The 17,917-nt window shown below is 50.9% G+C and overlaps 1 protein-coding gene across 2 annotated transcripts in view; it reads left to right on the top strand.

Annotated features, from left to right (window-relative positions):
• MRC2 (mannose receptor C type 2) overlaps window positions 1–17,917 on the top strand; it is a 103,232-nt gene that overhangs the window by 23,775 nt on the left and 61,540 nt on the right. The gene's annotated exons all lie outside the window — the stretch shown is intronic.

Here is a 17,917-nt window from a genome sequence, read left to right as displayed (position 1 = left end):
GACTCAGCACAGTGCTGCGTGACTAGTGTAACGGAAAGCCAAAGAATCAAATGGACACTCATGGAGGGAGGGAGGGGGTACTGAGGACTCCAGCTATCCCACAGTCCCCGCAGTCTCCGAAAAGCATTTGCATTCTTGGCTGGGCTCCAAGTGCCTGAAGGGTCAAAAACATTTTCCTGGGTGTTTCAGGGTGTATGTCGTCAATTTATACCCTTCACCCCCTCCCCCCGAAAGAAAAGGGAAAAAAATCATTTCTTGCCTTTTTTCAATGTCACCCTATGTCTACTGCATGCTGCTGGTAGACGGGGTGCTGGAGAGCTAAACAGCAGCATCCTCTCCCCTCTCCCTGGTGGCAGATGGTACAGTACAGTAGGACTGGTATCCGTTCTCGTTATCAGCCCATGAGTGCTCCTGGCTGGCCTCAGGTGAGGCTGGCCGGGGGCGCCTGGGTAAAAATAGGAATGATTCCCGGTCATTCTCAGTAGATGGTACAGAACGGCTGGTAACCGTCCTCATCATAGCAACTGGGGGCTGAGCTTCATCAGCCCCCACCCTTCATGTGTAAAGAAAAGCTTCTGTACTGCCTGGACTCTCATAGCAGCGGGATGCTGGGCTCCTCTCCCCCGCACCGCTTAATGTCCTGCCTGGACTATCATAGCAGCTGGAGGCTGCCTTCCCCTCATTTTATCTCACTAACAAGTCACTGTTTCTTATTCCTGCATTCCTTATTACTTCATGACACAAATCGGGGGGGACACTGCCACGGTAGCCCAGGAAGGCTGGGGAAGGAGGGAAGCAACAGGTGGGGTTGTTGCAGGGGCACCCCCTGTGAATGGCATACAGCTCATCATTTCTGCGGGATCTGACACGGAGCGGCTGTGCTCTCTGGTTCGCTGATACACTGGTTCTCTAGTACACTAGCCCCATATTCTAGGCAGGACTGATTCTATTTTTAGATACCATAAAGGAGGGATTGACTCGGGGAGTCATTCCCATTTTTTTCTTTGCGCCCCCCGGCCAACCTCAGCCAGAGGCACCCATGACAGCAGCAGACAGTACAGAACGACAGATAAGTCATCTCATTGCCAATTTACAATGGCAGCAGACAGTACAGAACGACAGATAACCGTCTCTGCTATCATGCAAAAGCAAATGAATGCTGCTGTGTAGCGCTGCTGTATCGCCTCTGTCAGCGGCATCCAGTACACATACGGTGACAGTGACAAAAGGCAAAACAGGCTCCATGGTTGCCATGCTATGGCATCTGCCAGGGCAATCCAGGGAAAAAGGGCGCGAAATGATTGTCTGCCGTTGCTTTGCCGGAAGAAGGAATGACTGACGACATTTACCCAGAACCACCCATGACAATGATTTTTGCCCCATCAGGCACTGGGATCTCAACCCAGAATTCCAAGGGGGGGGGGACTGCAGGAACTATGGGATAGCTACGGAATAGCTACCCCCAGTGCAACGCTCCAGAAATCGACGCTAACCTCGGACCATGGACGCACACCGCCGAATTAATGTGCTTAGTGTGGCCGCGTGCACTCGACTTTATACAATCTGTTTTACAAAACTGGTTTATGTAAAATCGGAATAATCCCGTAGTGTAGACTGGTGGAGAGAAAGTAAATAAGGACGTGTTCTTGGTTCCGTCTAACTAATCATATGTTTGAGGTGCCTGTCACCTTGTTGTGGATGGATGGAGAGTCGGATTCTGGCCAGCCCCTGTCTATAGACACGAGGAGAGCATGGAGCACAAGGATGTCCCCATACAGCTACTGCACAAAAGCCAGCCAAAATCCTGTTGTGGGGTACGGTCCCTGCAGGTGTTAGCTGCCTGGCGGGAGGAAGGGCAAACGCAGGATTATACACCTCTGCACTGGCCAGCGGCACTCTGCATCCTCTGCATGGACGGTGGGGCTGCCACCCCAACTGAGACGAAACTCCAGTTGCGAGGCAGCTCTTCGGGCGAGCAGTGCTGGGTGTGCCAGGCTCTGGGGCGAGCAGTACCGCTGAGACGCAGGGTGCAGTTATTGCTAGGAGACATTGTGTGGGAGTCTTGAATTCACGTGGGTACTAGCTGCTGTCGTGCCTGCATGGAAAGAGAGCGAGGAACCTGCTGCCTGAACGGACTTAAGGGAGGGGGTGCATTGAGTGGTGGGAGCATCGAGGGGGGCCGGGAGCTGGGCCCACTGCGTTCTATAGTTTGCTCATGGATTTCCCGTGTTACCTGTGCCTCAGTTTCTCCATTTGTAGAATGATGATGCGATTTACCTACCTCACAGGGTTAATTAATTATCTCTATAATCCGCCTTTTTTCCCAGCATCACTCATTGAAGCTAGGAAACAGTCACAACATTCATTATTGTTCTGTCTATGGCCATATCACTCTGAATGTGTCCAGCACTTAGGGGAGAGACTGCCTGGGACTACTGAGTGCTGCAGGCATAGATTGGAGCATGGCTGAGTGGACAGTGCACTGAACTGGGACTCAGGAGACCCGAATTCAATTTCCAGTTCTGCCATTGGGTTGCTGGAGAAACTGAGGCACAGGGAGCTGATGTGTTTTACCCAAAACTGGGACAATGAAATCTGTCTGCTTTGTAAGGCACTTGGAGATCTGCAGATGAAATGCACTAAATAACAGGTGGGTGGTATTCTTAGATTTTAAGCTCCCTGGAGAGCTGTGTTTGTATAGTATCTATCGTGATGGGGGCCTGATCCATGGCTGGGGCTTCTAGGCCCTACAATAATACAAATAATAAATCATAGTAAAGGTAGGTGGTATTGCGGGAAAGGACTATGTTCTCCGTGATAGAAGGCAGTTTAAGAACTTTATGTGAAAGACAAGTATACTATTTATTACAGCAACACTGGGTGACATCCTGGCTCCACTGAAGTCAAAGGAAGCTTTGCCACTGATTTCAGTGGGGCCAAGCTTTCACCCAGAGTGTCCTGTGCCTAATTAGTGACTGGTTTGTGAGAGAGAGAGTTCAGTGTGGTGGGGAAGATGGGGAGGTTACGGAATGACTCCATTCACATGAATGGCTCTCATGCACCGAGCACCCTCTCTGATGTGCTGACTATTCATCCTGGTTATGCAGAGCCCTATGGGAGCAATGAAAAATCATGGTAACTGATGAATTTCCTCTCTGCTGCAGCCTGGGAAAGCCCAGAGCAGCAGCAGCGACACTGGAGCTGTCTGCTGGCTCAGGCAGATGCCTCTGCATTGCTTTACATTCAGTCCACGGCCTGGAAGGTTTTTTGTGAGAAACATTTGTTTGTTTGTTTTTGTGTTAATGAAAGTTAGATTTTACAGAAGCTGGTGGCACTCAGTTGGGAAAGATTCCCACTCACCCTGGGAGGAGAGGTGTTTTCGAGCCCTGTCCAAAGCTGCCACCAGCTGATGGTGATTTGGTAACCTGTGTCAAACAATATCGGTCTCTTCATCTGTCGCTCTCAAAGCATTTTACAAAGGAGGTCAGTATCATTACCCCATTTTACAGCTTGGGAGACTGAGGCACAGAGCAGGGAAAGTACCTTGCCTAAGGTCACCCAGCAGGCCAGTGGCAGAACTGGGAATAGAACCCATGACTCACATACATCTGAAGGATGGGAATGCTCAGAAAGGAGAGGGAACATTTGCAGTAGTTCAAGGGGGTGTATCTAGGAGTAATGGGATACAGTTGAAGAAAGGGAATAGTAGAGAATTTCACAGAAGTGAGAACTATTAGGCTGTGGAATAATCTCCCTAGGGGAACAGGCAAAACAAAATATTGGGGGAATATAGGGAATAATCTTGCATTCCCCAAAGGGGCATTGGACAATGGAGAACCCACTCCATCCCTCGGTAAGCTGCTCCAATGGTTGGTTCTCCTCACTGTTAAAAATTTGCACCTTATTTCCAGTGTGAATGTATGTAGCTTCAGCTTCCAGCCACTGAGTCTCACTACGCTTTCGTCAGCTAGACCAAGACCCCACCAGAAATACATTTTCTCCGTGTAGGTATTTCCCTACTTGATATCATATCGTCTTCGCATCCGACCCTCCAACCACTCACACTTATCAAGAACATTTCCCAGATTTTCCAATCATTTCATCCCAGTTCCAATCAAATATACATAGGGGTTTGCCCCAAAACACGATCTCCTCACACTGCTGGCCTCCGCTTGCAAACTAGTCCGGGGTGGCCAAACTTACTGACCCACCAAGCCACATACGACCATCTTCAGACGTTTGTGAGCCAGGATATGCCTGCCGGAGCTTGGGGCCTCAGCCCTGCGGGAAGGGGAGTCTTAGGGCTCCAGCCCTGCAGGAGGCACCTTCTGGGGCTCGGGCTCCAGCCCCATGGGGCGTTCCTGCCGGGGCTCGGGGCTTCAGTTCCGCTCCTGCTGATATCCCAAGCCCCCCCTCCCTACTGGGCAGAAGCCCTGAGCTCCCCCCACCCCACCAAGTCTGGTAGGTGGAGAATGGAGGCGGGGGGGGCGGAGTATGGGGACCTTTACGAGACATCGTTTGGCCACCCCTGATATAATCCTGGAATAGGGCTGGATTAAGCCCTTCAGAGGCCCTAAGCACTGAAAAGATTATGGTGCCCCCCCCATCTGTAATTCAAAATAAAAAACAATCCTATACCCTAAAATAAAATTTTATTTTTCGAAATGACACAAAACTTACATGTATGCTGAAATTAAAATAGCTTCTTTCTAGATTTTCTGATTGCAAAATTCTGGATAAATTCATTGAAGCTGACTCGACGAAGCATATCCGCTTCCATACACAATAGGGAAAGTGAAGCAAGTCTGTCCTGACACATTGTTGTTCTCTGAGGGTTTTTTATTCTTTTCAGCTGAGAAAAAGAACGTTCTGCAGAGCAGTTAGTAATCGTCAATGTTAGAAAAATACGTAGTGCGATCTCTACATTTGGAAATACACATTGTATTCCGTCTTTCAATGTTGTCATTGGTAAAAGTCCGTCGTGATTTCTCAAATGGCCCAGTGCAGCGTTGACAGTCATTTGGTCCACGATCCATCCAGTAAGCTACAGCATCGGTACTGAAATCAACCCACATACCAGGATCTTTCCTCCTATTATTTACAGCATGAGCAGGTTCAGCCTCTGACACATCCACACCTTCTAGAACAATGTTTTACCACCAGGAGTAGGATGATCAGTTACAGTCTCTGATTTCCTCGCATTATTTCGATCTACGTTAGCAGGACGCCCCCCTGGTTGAGGTGGGGATAAGTAATCAAAAGAGAACAGAAAAACGGGGCAAGAGTGTGCAGTGGAGTGTCAGGAACTCTAACAAAGTTCTGATTTTTCCCATGACGACTCCTTCAATGCTTGTTTTGAAATATCAAATTTAAAAAAAAATCTCCTTTTTTTGGTCCCCCCTGCTTTGCTGGTGCCCTAAGCATGTGCTTAGTTTGCCTACTGGGTAATCCGGCCCTGCCCTGGAATTAAACAGAAACAAGCGCAGCTAAGTGCAAATACCAACTATCCTCCCAAGAATATTCCTAAGCAGAACTCCAGAACAGCCAACGCAGTAAATTTATCCACACAATCTGCGCTACGCTCCGACCAGTCTATCAACGCAAGGCTGCTGGGAATCTAGGTTGTGGTACAAACAATCTGTGGGTCCATGGAGAAGTAAAGAAGAAGAATCAGTCTCAGGACACAGCAAGACCAACTCCATGGATTTGCTGGGTTCCTGTGTTAACGCTTCACAATTTCCCAGTCATGTCGCCATCCTGTCAGAATCCCAAGGAATGCCCCGACTGGCGTCTCTCTCTTTGTCTACATGAATTGGAGTTAGTTCTCTAAGTCACTGGTTCAAATCCAGCACAGGTCAACAGTGACTGCAAGTTGTCACCGTCTTGTTTGGTGGCCTGTGTGAAACAAAACGAGAGTAGGGATTCCAGTGCAAATCGCAGGGAGCTGCTGTCTTCTATCACCACAACTGGCAGTAATTTGCCCTCCGACTGGGAGTCCCAGCAAAGAAGTCATTCGGCCTGGAGCTTGAAAATCCCTCTTCTCCATAGAGATTGTCCCTTGAGCCCTGATTCTAGGGAAATTCTAGGAAAACACCCTTTTTGGTTGTTTGCACCAGCATTTTTCAAGTTTGCTTTTTCCATTGTCACTGAAAAGCTGCATTCTGTCCAAGAAGCATCTTGATGGAAATTTTGCATGGTGAGCGCTTCTGAGATGGAGACTCCTCTCTGCTTAGAAAGGGCTAATGTGTTATTTGGCAGCATGGCTTAGTGGACAGTGCACTGGGCTGGGACTCAGGAGTCATGGGTTGAGTCATGGGGACAATGTGGGACTTAATACATCTTCCCCATCTCTGAGGCTATGAATGGGTTACAAGTGGGTCTTCCCCTGCTGGAGACGGGTGTTCTTACTGAGTCAGGCTCTCTGCAGGTGCAATGCTCTAGCTCTGCGGGGAGAGAGCAGTGCTATAAGGTAGCCATGCTGTAGCGCCAGGTGAGATGGCCGTTCCCTGTATGACGTGCGTGTGCGCACTGCTCTGTCCCAACACCTTTTGGCGGAGCTGGTCCAGGGCCGTGCCCACAGCTTGGCAGTGGATTCAGAGCATGCACGTTGAAGAGCAGCTGTCCTCCTAGGCTCTGGTTAGCGTCCATCCAACTGTGACCTTTGCCTGCCCAGGTGGCCGTCAGAGTTAATTTTAAGCTGCTCTTCCACTTTCAGAAGTTTTGGGGGGGTATTTTTGTAAACCCATCTTTTGGGGCCTTGGTTGATTTCTCTCTGTCGGTTGATAGTAGAGACTTTTGCACAGTTGTGACTCTGACCTTCTAAGAGATGCTGCGTGACAGTTCAGAGGACTGGTGAGGATGACTGGATGGAAGCCCCTGTCCATAGGAAGATGGCCCAGCAGTGGACCCAGATGCAGTGAGTTTAACCCACTCCACCAGAGGAGAGGTGACTGGCGGAGGTGGAGTGGACAGTGCGATTGATCTGAGGAAGGCCGGTGGGTTTGGCACGTTGACTGTGGTGGTGGGTTGTTGTTGTTTTTTAAGAATGGGGCATTTGTCAGTAAATGAGTGGAAGGAAAGGAAGGGGGTAAGCAACGTAAGATGTAGAGGGAAGGGAGGCGGAGGGAAAAAAGATACGGGGGGAAGTAAATGAAAGAGAGAACTTGGGAAGAAGACGAGAAGGGTTGTGTTTAGTGAAGCAGAGGAACGGGTGATAAATGGGAAGTAGGATATTAATACTGTTCTTTGTTACTGTAACACCTAGAGCTGGGATCACAGCCCCGTCATGCTGGATGCTTTACAGCAGTGGTTCTCAACCGGGGGTACACGGACCCCTGGGAGTACACAGGGGTCTTCCAGGGGTACATCAACTCACCTAGATACTTGCCTAGTTTTACAACAAGCTACATTTAAAAAGCACCAGCAAAGTCAGTAAAAACTAAAATTTCATACAGACAATGACTTGTTTATATGGCTCTATAGATTATACACTGAAATGACGGACAATCATTACATTCCAGTTGATTTATTTTATAATTCTATGGTACAAATGAGAACGTCAGCAATTTGTCAGTCTGGGACACGTTTGTATGGCTGTCTCCGATTTTGTAAGCAAGTCGTTTGGTACACAAGACAAATCAGACTCCTGAAAGGGGTCCTGTAGAAAGGTTGAGAGCCACTGCTTTACATAGTGCTAATGAGAGACAGTTCCTGCCCCCAGAGAGTCAGGCAAGGCAGATAGGGGAAAGAGGCATATGGAGGGGCAGGGCCCCCGGTCGCACAGTGGCCTGTGCTGAATCCCTGACTTCTGTGCAAGTGCCCGGTCTCCTCGGGCTCCCAGAGAGGAAGGAGGGACCAAGAAGGGTTGTCGCAAGTCCTGTTGCAGGTGCCTGAGCAGAGCTGTGAAAGAGCTCGGGCCTGGAATAGCAGGGGGGCTGCTGGTCAGGATTAAGATGCATCAGTAGACTCACTGGGGGCCCAGGACTTGAATAGCAGGGAGTGCTGCCGAGTAGGATTGAGGTACCTTGGCAGAGTTGGGGGGGAGGGAAGGCGGGGGACCAGAGCAGTAGCAGTTGCTGTGGGGCAGTTGTGTCCGTTGGGTGTGTTGTGGAAAAATTGACCACACCGTTGATTTTGGGTCAGGTGTCTGTGTTTTTCGGGGTGGTCAGAGTTCGGGAAAGCAATGAGCTCCCCCAGCCTCTCTCCTTCTCCTGCTGTTTTCCCTTCTCCCACGGTCTGAGCTAGGGGGAGTAAGTCGTGCAGTCCCCGTTCTTGTGTGTGTGGGAAGACGATTCCTCCGTTCCTAGGCCGCGGGGCTGGCAGGGCCAAGCATAACATTCCATCACCTGCACTTCACAGGCTTCCTAGGAAAAGCCACTGCTGTCTCTGAGCTCCCCGCTGTACCCTGCTCAGCCCTTCTGCCCTTCACCCAGGCCATGCCCCGGTCGGGGCGGGGTGTTGTGTGGATAAATAGTTATGGACGTGCCAGCCCCTGCTGCAATCCCAGCTCCGGCGGCAGGGTGAGACAGACCTTGAGATAGAGGAAGGACTTTGAATGTTGAAGTTTGGCAAAGCTTGTACGGGCAGGGAGCGTGGGCAAACGTGAGTCACCAGAGCTGTGTGCCTGGAAAAGGCCTGTGTTAAGAAGGGGCACTGGGAGGGAGCGTTGTTCCGGGAAGGACTGGCCCCCGGGGTAGTATTCCAGATTTCTCTATTTGGTGTTTTCTACTCAGGTGAATATGGGATGAATGATACAATGACAATTCCCTGTGCTGGGCACCATAGCCGCCGGCTCTCTCCTGTTCTTTTTCACAAAGGCTTTCTAATGTGCTGAGGGGGGATGCTCCCCCCCAGCGCTGCCCCTTCCTCCAAGGCCCCACCCATGCCCGGCTTCTTCCCTCCCCTGAGCACCCCCTGCCCTTGCTCCTCTCCCCTCCCTCCCAGTGCCTCCTGCATGCTGCAGAAGAGCTGATTGCGGCAGGTGGAAGATGCCAGCAGGGAGGGGGAGGTGCTGATTGGCAGGCAGGTGGGGAGGCACTGATTGGGGGGGGGCTGCTGGTGGGTGCTGAGCACCCATGGGGAGTCAGCCCCTAGGAGCACGGCTGCACCCAAGTATTGGGTAGCAAGGTGGGTGAGTCCTGCCATGGCAGCAGGGCATTCTGGGATAGCTGGGACAGCTATATAAGGCCCCAGCAGCAGGACAGGCCTGGCGTTTGGTGAGAGGCAGCTCCGTTGTGACCTGTGGGGGAGCAGTGTGTGCGGCTCGCCTACCAGCAAGGCTGAAGTCGAAGGGTTCCTTATTCTAGGATTATTAATTAGCATGGATGACACATTAATTAATTATTTTTTTGTACAAAAGCAAAAATTTTAGATGAAAAATTGGCTTTTTTGCCCCCAATATGAAAATTTTCCATGGTTTGTTTTTGCTGAAAAATGATTTTTTTTTAAATAGAATGTTTTTATTTGGGGGCGGGCCCCTTTCTTCATTTTACCACCGGCAAAAGGGTTGGGGGCGATTTGGAGGGAAAAACGTTACCCCCAAAATTTGGGGGAGTGTAGATGGGGGCTGGCGGGGAATGGAGGGAGAAGTTGGGGGCCTGGTGATGGCAGATAGGAAGGGACCCCTGCTGTCGACACCCGCACATCCCCCCTCCCACCCCTCAATAACATTCCCCAGAGGAGGATCCGCCTTGGTCTGTTCTCTCAGGGTGCGGCCCGACCTCTGCTATTTCCGTCGATGTCCGTGAGCAAGCGGTGGGTGCTCTGGAAATCGGGCGGCTGATTCAGGTGTCTGTCTTCGGGCACCCATGGCTGAAAATGTTGGTCTTGGTGCCCTTTTAATGAAGGGTAAAGCCCCCGCTTGCGGCCGGGCCCGTCACTCCGGGGATTTGCTTGGAAGGCTACGCCTCCAGCAGCAGGGTTAGAGCCTCTCGCGCCCAGCCCCTCTGGTGGGACTTTGCCTCTTGTAACGTCTGAATTTTTCCCTTGCCCCTCCTCCGACCCCACAGGCGACCGATGCTCCGCTTGCCTCTTGTGTCAGCCGGTGCCCGGTCAGGCGAAGCCAGTTGTAGGGCTGAGCCCCGTTCTCAGGGAAGGTGTATTGACATTGGGCGCTCATGGATTCTGCTTATTGGCAGTCCCGGGGGAGGCACCAGGGGGTGAATGGGCCCTTGGAAGCTGGACTCGCCTCACCCCTGACAGTGGTGTCTCCGGGGCAGGACGGCGGCTGGGAGTGCTGCTGGGATGGCGAAGGGGAAGCTTGCGGTGCCAGCACTCTCTTGGGCCTTCCATCTCTGGGGCCGTCACTCACCAGGGCTAAAATTGCTGGGTATGTCCGGCCAGCCCCCTGGCTGTGTAGGCGGCGTCTCTCCGGTGCCTTCGCGAGGTTGCAGAAGCCAGAGCAGCGGAGCGTGGAAGGGAATTGGCTGCCTGAAGGTAACTTTCCATTGTTTCTTTTCAGGGAGAGTCTCTGTAGCTGGCGGGTCCCACGCTCCAGGCTATAATTTTCTACCTCCAGCCTGTCTCTTTATAGAGTAAGACGTTATTTTCTGCCTTTGTGGTCCCAGCCATCCCCCTCTGGTCTGGACAGCTTCCTTTGACCTTTAGGTGACATATGGCCGCGGCTCACAACTAAAGGCTGAGCTTCCTCAAAGATGCCTGGTGGATTTGGACACCCGTTGGTTTTAACGGGAACTGGGTATTCAAATCCCTTTAGGCAGCTTTGTAAACCTCAGCCATGAGAGACCATAGAAAAGCAAAACAGCTCTTCAGAACAGACCTCGGTGGGGAGGATGGAGATGGGGCCAGTCCCTGCCCCATGTTGGAGTCAGTGGGAGCTGCGGACACTTAACACCTCTCAGGATCGGGGCCCCCAATGAGCAGTATCCAGAGAGGCAGGACATGTCACCTACCTGCGGGTTTCCAAAAGCCAATCCCAGGAGTGGCCGGGCCAGACCTGGCTGCGAGGGGGCCAGCAGTCGGCTGCTGCATGTGGAATGTGTCTGAATCGTTCTCCTCAAAGCCTGCGTTATTCTGAATTAAAAGAACTATAAACCATTAGGAAATCCATGCCCAGTTTTCCCCTGGGAGGATGACCCACAGGCGACAGGTGCTCGTCAGATTGCTTAATGCACCGCTGAGAGTTACTCGGGTACCACGGTGATGGGCACGGTGTAATGACCTGAATAGAGTGATGGGGAGGAAGCACTTCAGAGAAACCCGACTTCATCTCCCGTCCTCCCCGGGTCTCCTGGGCTTAAAGTTAAAGCTTCACTTGGTGCCGTGGTGACACTTAGTCTTAACACAGCGTCACTGGCCCGTTCAGCCATGGGGCTCGTTGGAAAGGCAGGAAAAGGAAAAGAATTTCCCCTGGACAGACCAGGGATTAGACGTAGAACAGCAGCCTGCATTTAGCAGCTGAGCTGAGCCTTAGCGAAGCCCTAGAAAAGGGACAAGGGTCTTTCTCTTCTCTCACAACTGTTTTATGCCAGTGTAACTCCATTGCCTTGCATGGAAAATCCTGCTGCGGGTGTGTCGGCAGAGCTCTGTGTGCTCCAGATCTGCTCTAGGAACTGGTCTGGGGAAGCTCTGTGGCCCGTGTTACAGAGGTGATCGCAATGGTCCCTTCTGGCCTTGGAATCTATGAATTTAGGACGGGCATAGCGGGATGGGGGCTGCGGGGCGGGATTGAGGTGGATGGGCAGAGCTGGGTGTGGGGAGCCTGGGACGGGAATAGCGGGATGGGGGCTGCGGGGCGGGATTGAGGTGTGTGGGCAGAGCAGTGTGTGTGCAGGGAGCCCGGGAGGGGAATAGCGGGATGGGGGCTGCGGGGCGGGATTGAGGTGTGTGGGCAGAGCAGTGCGTGTGCAGGGAGCCCGGGACGGGAATAGCGGGATGGGGGCTGCGGGGCGGGATTGAGGTGGATGGGCAGAGCTGGGTGTGGGGAGCCTGGGACGGGAATAGCGGGATGGGGGCTGCGGGGCGGGATTGAGGTGGATGGGCAGAGCAGTGCGCGTGCGGGGAGCCCGGGACGGGATTGAGGTGGATGGGCAGAGCAGTGTGCGTGCAGGGAGCCCGGGATGGGCATAGCGGGATGGGGGCTGCGGGGCGGGATTGAGGTGGATGGGCAGAGCAGTGCGCGTGCGGGGAGCCCGGGACGGGATTGAGGTGGATGGGCAGAGCAGTGTGCGTGCAGGGAGCCCGGGACGGGCATAGCGGGATGGGGGCTGCGGGGCGGGATTGAGGTGGATGGGCAGAGCTGGGTGTGGGGAGCCCAGGAGAGGAATAGCGGGATGGGGGCTGCGGGGCGGGATTGAGGTGGATGGGCAGAGCAGTGTGCGTGCAGGGAGCCCGGGACGGGAATAGCGGGATGGGGGCTGCGGGGCGGGATTGAGGTGGATGGGCAGAGCAGTGTGCGTGCAGGGAGCCCGGGACGGGAATAGCGGGATGGGGGCTGCGGGGCGGGATTGAGGTGGATGGGCAGAGCAGTGTGCGTGCAGGGAGCCCGGGACGGGAATAGCGGGATGGGGGCTGCGGGGCGGGATTGAGGTGTGTGGGCAGAGCAGTGTGCGTGCAGGGAGCCCGGGACGGGAATAGCGGGATGGGGGCTGCGGGGCGGGATTGAGGTGGATGGGCAGAGCAGTGTGCGTGCAGGGAGCCAGGGAGGGGAATAGCGGGATGGGGGCTGCGGGGCAGGATTGAGGTGTGTGGGCAGAGCAGTGTGCGTGCAGGGAGCCCGGGACGGGAATATCCAATGTCTACTCGAGAGACTGCTGCCGGCACAGCTCTTTCAGGGGGAACCCTTGGTCGACAGGCTGTGTCGTCCGAAGCCGCTAGCATAGACACAGCTAGACTAGCACAGCTGTAAGCTTTTACCGGGATAACTTGCAGGGGGTGGTTTTACTGTACCGCCAGAAACCCAGCTTTGCAAGTGTAACCTGGTCCGTGTTAGGAGTGCGTTGTCGGTACCGCGTACTATTTCAGCAACGCCAGCAAAGCGTTGCTAGTGTAGATGTGGCCTTGCAGTACTGAGCAGAGGAATGCCTAAATAGCCTTAAAAATCTAGGCCTTAGGTACTCTTAAAAATTTTAGCCCGAAACTGTGTCCATAAGAGTAGAGCTTTGCCAGCGTAGCTGTATCGGTACACTGTACCAGTGAAGCACCCCGGCAGAACCTTGCAACCCAACGTGGATCTGACAGGACCCAAGTGTAAGTGTCGGGTTTGAAAACAATATTATTATATTGCAGAGGGGGAAACTGAGGCACAGAGCCGCGCCGTGACTTGCCCAGTGTCAGCCATTGGCAGAGCCAGGAATAGAACCTGGGTGTCCTGAGATTGAGTCCAGGGCTCAGAGTGCTTTGCTGACTGGGCCCAAAGATGGAAATGCAAGTCAGGTAACTGCTCAGCCTCAGTTTCCCTATCTGTTTGAAGGGATAATCACCTATCCATGGGGCATGTTTAATTAAAGTTTGTAAAGTGCTTTGAAAACAGAGCACCGTATAAGTGCTAAATATTACCATGGACAGAATGTGTGAGACAAGACAAGCCGTGGAGGTGTCACCCGCCAGATATTCGCCCCTGCATTTAGTGGAGGTGGAATGCATCGATCAACCAGCTATTTAAAGAACCAGCTGTTTGTACACAAGTCCAGACAGGTCCCTTCATACGGACGACTGTCTGCCCATTTCAGTTAACCGCAGGTGCAAACATCTGGATGTTCACATAGATGCAACTGAATATGTGATCATCTGTCACAGCAGTTGGAAGATGCTCTCCATAGAGCACTTGCAGGTTAAGGAGCATCAGACTCGTGGGCTAAACCTGCCTTTGTCCTGTAATTCCATGCAGCTCCCTGGAGGGGCCGTGCTGACGCAGCTGTGGCAGTGTTGTAACAGGGCTGTGAACCGTGTGAAGTTCAGTTTCTTTTTCGGCACTCGGAGAAGGCTTTAGAGAGACAAGGGGGGATGATTCCATGTCTTTTACTGGACCTGCTTCAGCTGGGGGGAGAGAGAAACTTTTGGACAAGGCAGCCAGGCAGTTTTAGCTTCCCTCCTGGAATGGGAGGTATTACTAAGCCCCACTAATATGCAAGCGGCAACAGGTAGCTGGACATTGACTCCATTGGTCTAAATCTGCCCATTTGTTGTTGTTAATATAGTAATGCCTAGAGACACCCCCCCACACACCCCCAACTGATACAGGGGCCCAATTGTGCTTGGTGCTGGAGAAACATAAGAGACGCTCCCTGCCCCAAAGTGCTTACTGTCTAATAGGCCAGAGAGACGAGGCTGGGAGAGGAAACAGCGGCACTGAGGGGTGCAGGCCCTCATCCAGGGTCACACGTCAGGTCAGTGTCAGAGCCGGGAATAAAACCCATGTCTCCGGAGTCCCAGTCCGGTGCTCTGCCTCTGGGATCACATCACCTCTCTTAGCTCTGATGGTCAATCTGCCATTGGAGCCCTTGTTCTCTTTCTACCCCCAGCAGCCACACGGCCTTCCCCAGCAACAGCATCTTTCCACCTCACCTCTCCTGCCTCCCCCAGCCACTGAGACTCTGCTTCCTTCCCACGTTCCCCCACCCCTTCCCGGCCATTCCCAGCCAGCAGAGTGCTCGTCCCACACCAGGCGAGGTCAACAACGTACAGCTGCCACAAGCGTTTGTACAGAGAGCTCTTTAGGGGACGGCTGTCTGCTAGGGGGTGTGTCCAGCACCTGGACTAACGGGGCCCTGTTCTTGGTTGGTCCTTAGATGCTGTCGAAATAAACGTCATTAATAATCCATTTTTCTCAGCGCTGACTGGTGTATTTTTCCCCTTGACTATTAAGCTTTTGGGACAGTTTTCAAGGTTATCTTAACACAAGCAACCACTCAGGTCCTGATACCGTGCCCTGCCATTGACTGCCAGCAATGACAATACATCTATTGGCAGCATGACAGTGCTGTTCCATACAAAGATGCTGGGATTTCCATACGACGGTCCAGTATAGTGCGGTTCGCATAAAGATGCTGTAATTGCCCATAGCCAACAGAGTCCTCATCCTCCAGAAGTTGTGTATATGGGGCTGTTAATTCGGCTTTAGCTCCTGCAGCACCATTATGGAACTGGTACTGCAGTGCTCCTATGGAACTACTGATACTGAAAACACTCTGATATCGGACATTCCTACTGCTTGATGTTAGTGCTTTGTGCACAAAGTTTGTGCACGGTTCTGCTTTAAGCCTTTTTTTATTTATTCTGTTAACACTCAGAAATGTCTGACCCATCCCCCAAAGAGCCCCTGTAACAACAAACCCCAGTGTCCGACATGGGTGCACTGTAACAGGCCTTGTAAAGAGGGATCCGGTGGAAATGTTTGCGGCATTGGGATGTTGCTCATTCCCTGCAGTCACCTGACACCCACCTCTCCTGCTTCTTCGGAGTCCCTGAAAAAAGGGCACGTTCTCTTCTGTCCCCTCTGCGTTCCCTGCCGAGGAGCAGAGCTGGTATGAATTTGTGCTCCAGTGAATCAGGTATGCCGACCCGCTGGACTCCCTGCAGAGAGCATTTCCACAAAGTTCACGCTCAGGTCACTGTCCGTTTCAGGCCCTGTTCAGCTCTTCATGGATTTAGTTTTGTAGGCAAGAGCTTCAGGGCGTCTTTATCGGCAGTGTCTGGATTTTTTTTCTCCTTCTGTTTGAGGGCTCCAGAGATGCAGGCTTTAAATGCATGTCTGGGAGTGGAGGAGCTGAGACGGCCGGGCTTGTGACTACAGAATTGCATGGCGGGTGTTGGGGGTGTCTTTGGGAGGAGCTTGGCATCACCAACAGGCCTCACGCAATTCAGAGCAGGGACGGTTTGGCTTTCAATTGGGCAAATAGACCCTGGGTCTTGATTGCAGACTTGCCTGAAAAATGCAGAACGGCGGCAGCTTAAAGTGACACCTGCAAGTATGTTTCTAGAGCTCAGGGCCAACGTTTTCAAACTTGGCTGCCTAAAACTCAGCACCTAGATCCGTCTTTTTTAGGCCCCTGATCTCCACTGGGGCTTTTACGACTCCCATTGATTGTCAACAGGGTTGTGGAGGCAGAGTGTCTGGAGCAGCTCCTGAGCGTCACGTGAGGGCCAACCTCAGGGCAGGCTGTCAAGAGGCAGGGCACAAACCTTAAATTGGTTGAGAGTTCTCGCCTTAGATTTCACCAACCAAGGAACAAGTGTGAACTCCTCAAGCCCTATCGCAGCCTAACCATGCAGTCACAGACAGTCCCCTTGGGCACTCCGGTCTATCCTGCCACCTGGGCAGGCTGGATAAAAATCAGTGATTTTTTTTTTTTTATTTAAATCGGATTTTTTTGATAGGTTTTTTTCCTCAAAAAGCATTTTATCTAAAGATAGTTTTAATTAAGATACATTATAGCTCAAAGATATCTCATCGTGGAATAGGGATTATAAAGTCTAATTCTATAGTCTGAGACAATATATTCCTTTTTTTAAACATTACATGTTTTGTAAATGAGTTCCAATAGTTCATGGATTAGGGACCCAATTTTATCGGGTTCCAGGGGCTTCTGTATAGATTATTTAGGTTAATCTTTCTATCTACCCAATGGGACTCAGTGCTTAGTCTAGAAGATACCATCAGAGATGCTTAGTTCTGCAGTTCTCAAACTGTGGAGATGTGTCTCCAGAGGTAACATGCTTGTTAATAGCAAAAATGTTTTAAAATAACTAATATATAGAGGTGAGAAATAACAGACCTCAACTCTATTGTCCCTCTGCAAATTTGTGTACACAGAATCAATCCCTTATCTCTCTCTAAAAGTGCAAAGCTTCAAAAAGTTCAATGAATAGAAGACTGTTGGGGGCGGAATAGATCTGGACAAGGAGAAGAAGTCTGGAGATAGATGTGAGAAGTGAGGGACATACGCTTGTTTTGTTAAAATATTATATATTTGCTGTTGAAGAAAAAAATCCAGAATCCATAACTTTGTTTTAGTTAAATAAAACAATTTAAATGTCCGTCTGGTGGGGATCTCCTCCTAATACAGCATGGCAAGAAAATCCTCCAAATATTATTGATTAACCTGTTGGATTGGAGATCGTTCACCTCCCAATGACTTCATAAATATCTGCTTCAGTTACCTTTGGTAAGTGAAATAACCAAACACTCGTTCATTTTCTGATATAGCTGTAAAACGTATCTGAAAAGTTTTCAAAATAAATCACTGTTTAAAAATATATAGTGTGTACCTTCTAAAAATGAAACCTACATCTATCTCTGAGTTGTGAAGAATATGTATTCAGGTTATAACAACCAACAAGAATGCACTTTTTATGTAGAAAACCATGATTAAATCAAGTCTTCCTGACTAGTGATTTATATCATGATGTAAATCAATTTGATTTGAATCAAATCCACCCTGTACCCAGGCAAACTTGCCTTTGTGATAGATGGTACCTTACATCAAAAATCACAGCAATCTTCAGGTTATTCTCAGTCCCAAATGACCAGTCCGTACCCCAGGTCAATTGCACCTTAGACCTGACACTCAAGACACTTAGATTCATAGACTCTAGCCAATCCGATAATAAACCAACTAAAGATTTATTAACTAAGAAATAGAAATGAGTTATTTACAAGGTTAAAGCAGTTAAACATACACACACAAATGAGTCACAGCCCTACGTCCCAAAAGGTAATAAAACTGCTGCAATAAGCAAGCTTTCAATGTCCTCTGTAGCTAGCCCAAGCTAAGCAGCTTGGGGATCCCTTGCTTATGCTTAGAAATATTGCCCTCTCCAAATTCCCAGCAGTGTAGTGATACAGGTACTTCTGGTCAGGGATTTTTATTTCCTTCCCCCAGAGTCCAAGCTGACGGGACAAATGTTTTCACTGGTCTCCTCTTCATATGAAGAGGACACGATCAACAAAGTCTTTGTC

This window comes from Mauremys mutica, chromosome 25, assembly GCF_020497125.1.
Source record: "Mauremys mutica isolate MM-2020 ecotype Southern chromosome 25, ASM2049712v1, whole genome shotgun sequence".
Classification (NCBI taxonomy): domain Eukaryota; kingdom Metazoa; phylum Chordata; order Testudines; family Geoemydidae; genus Mauremys; species Mauremys mutica.
This window is presented reverse-complemented; position numbering and strand designations above follow the sequence as displayed.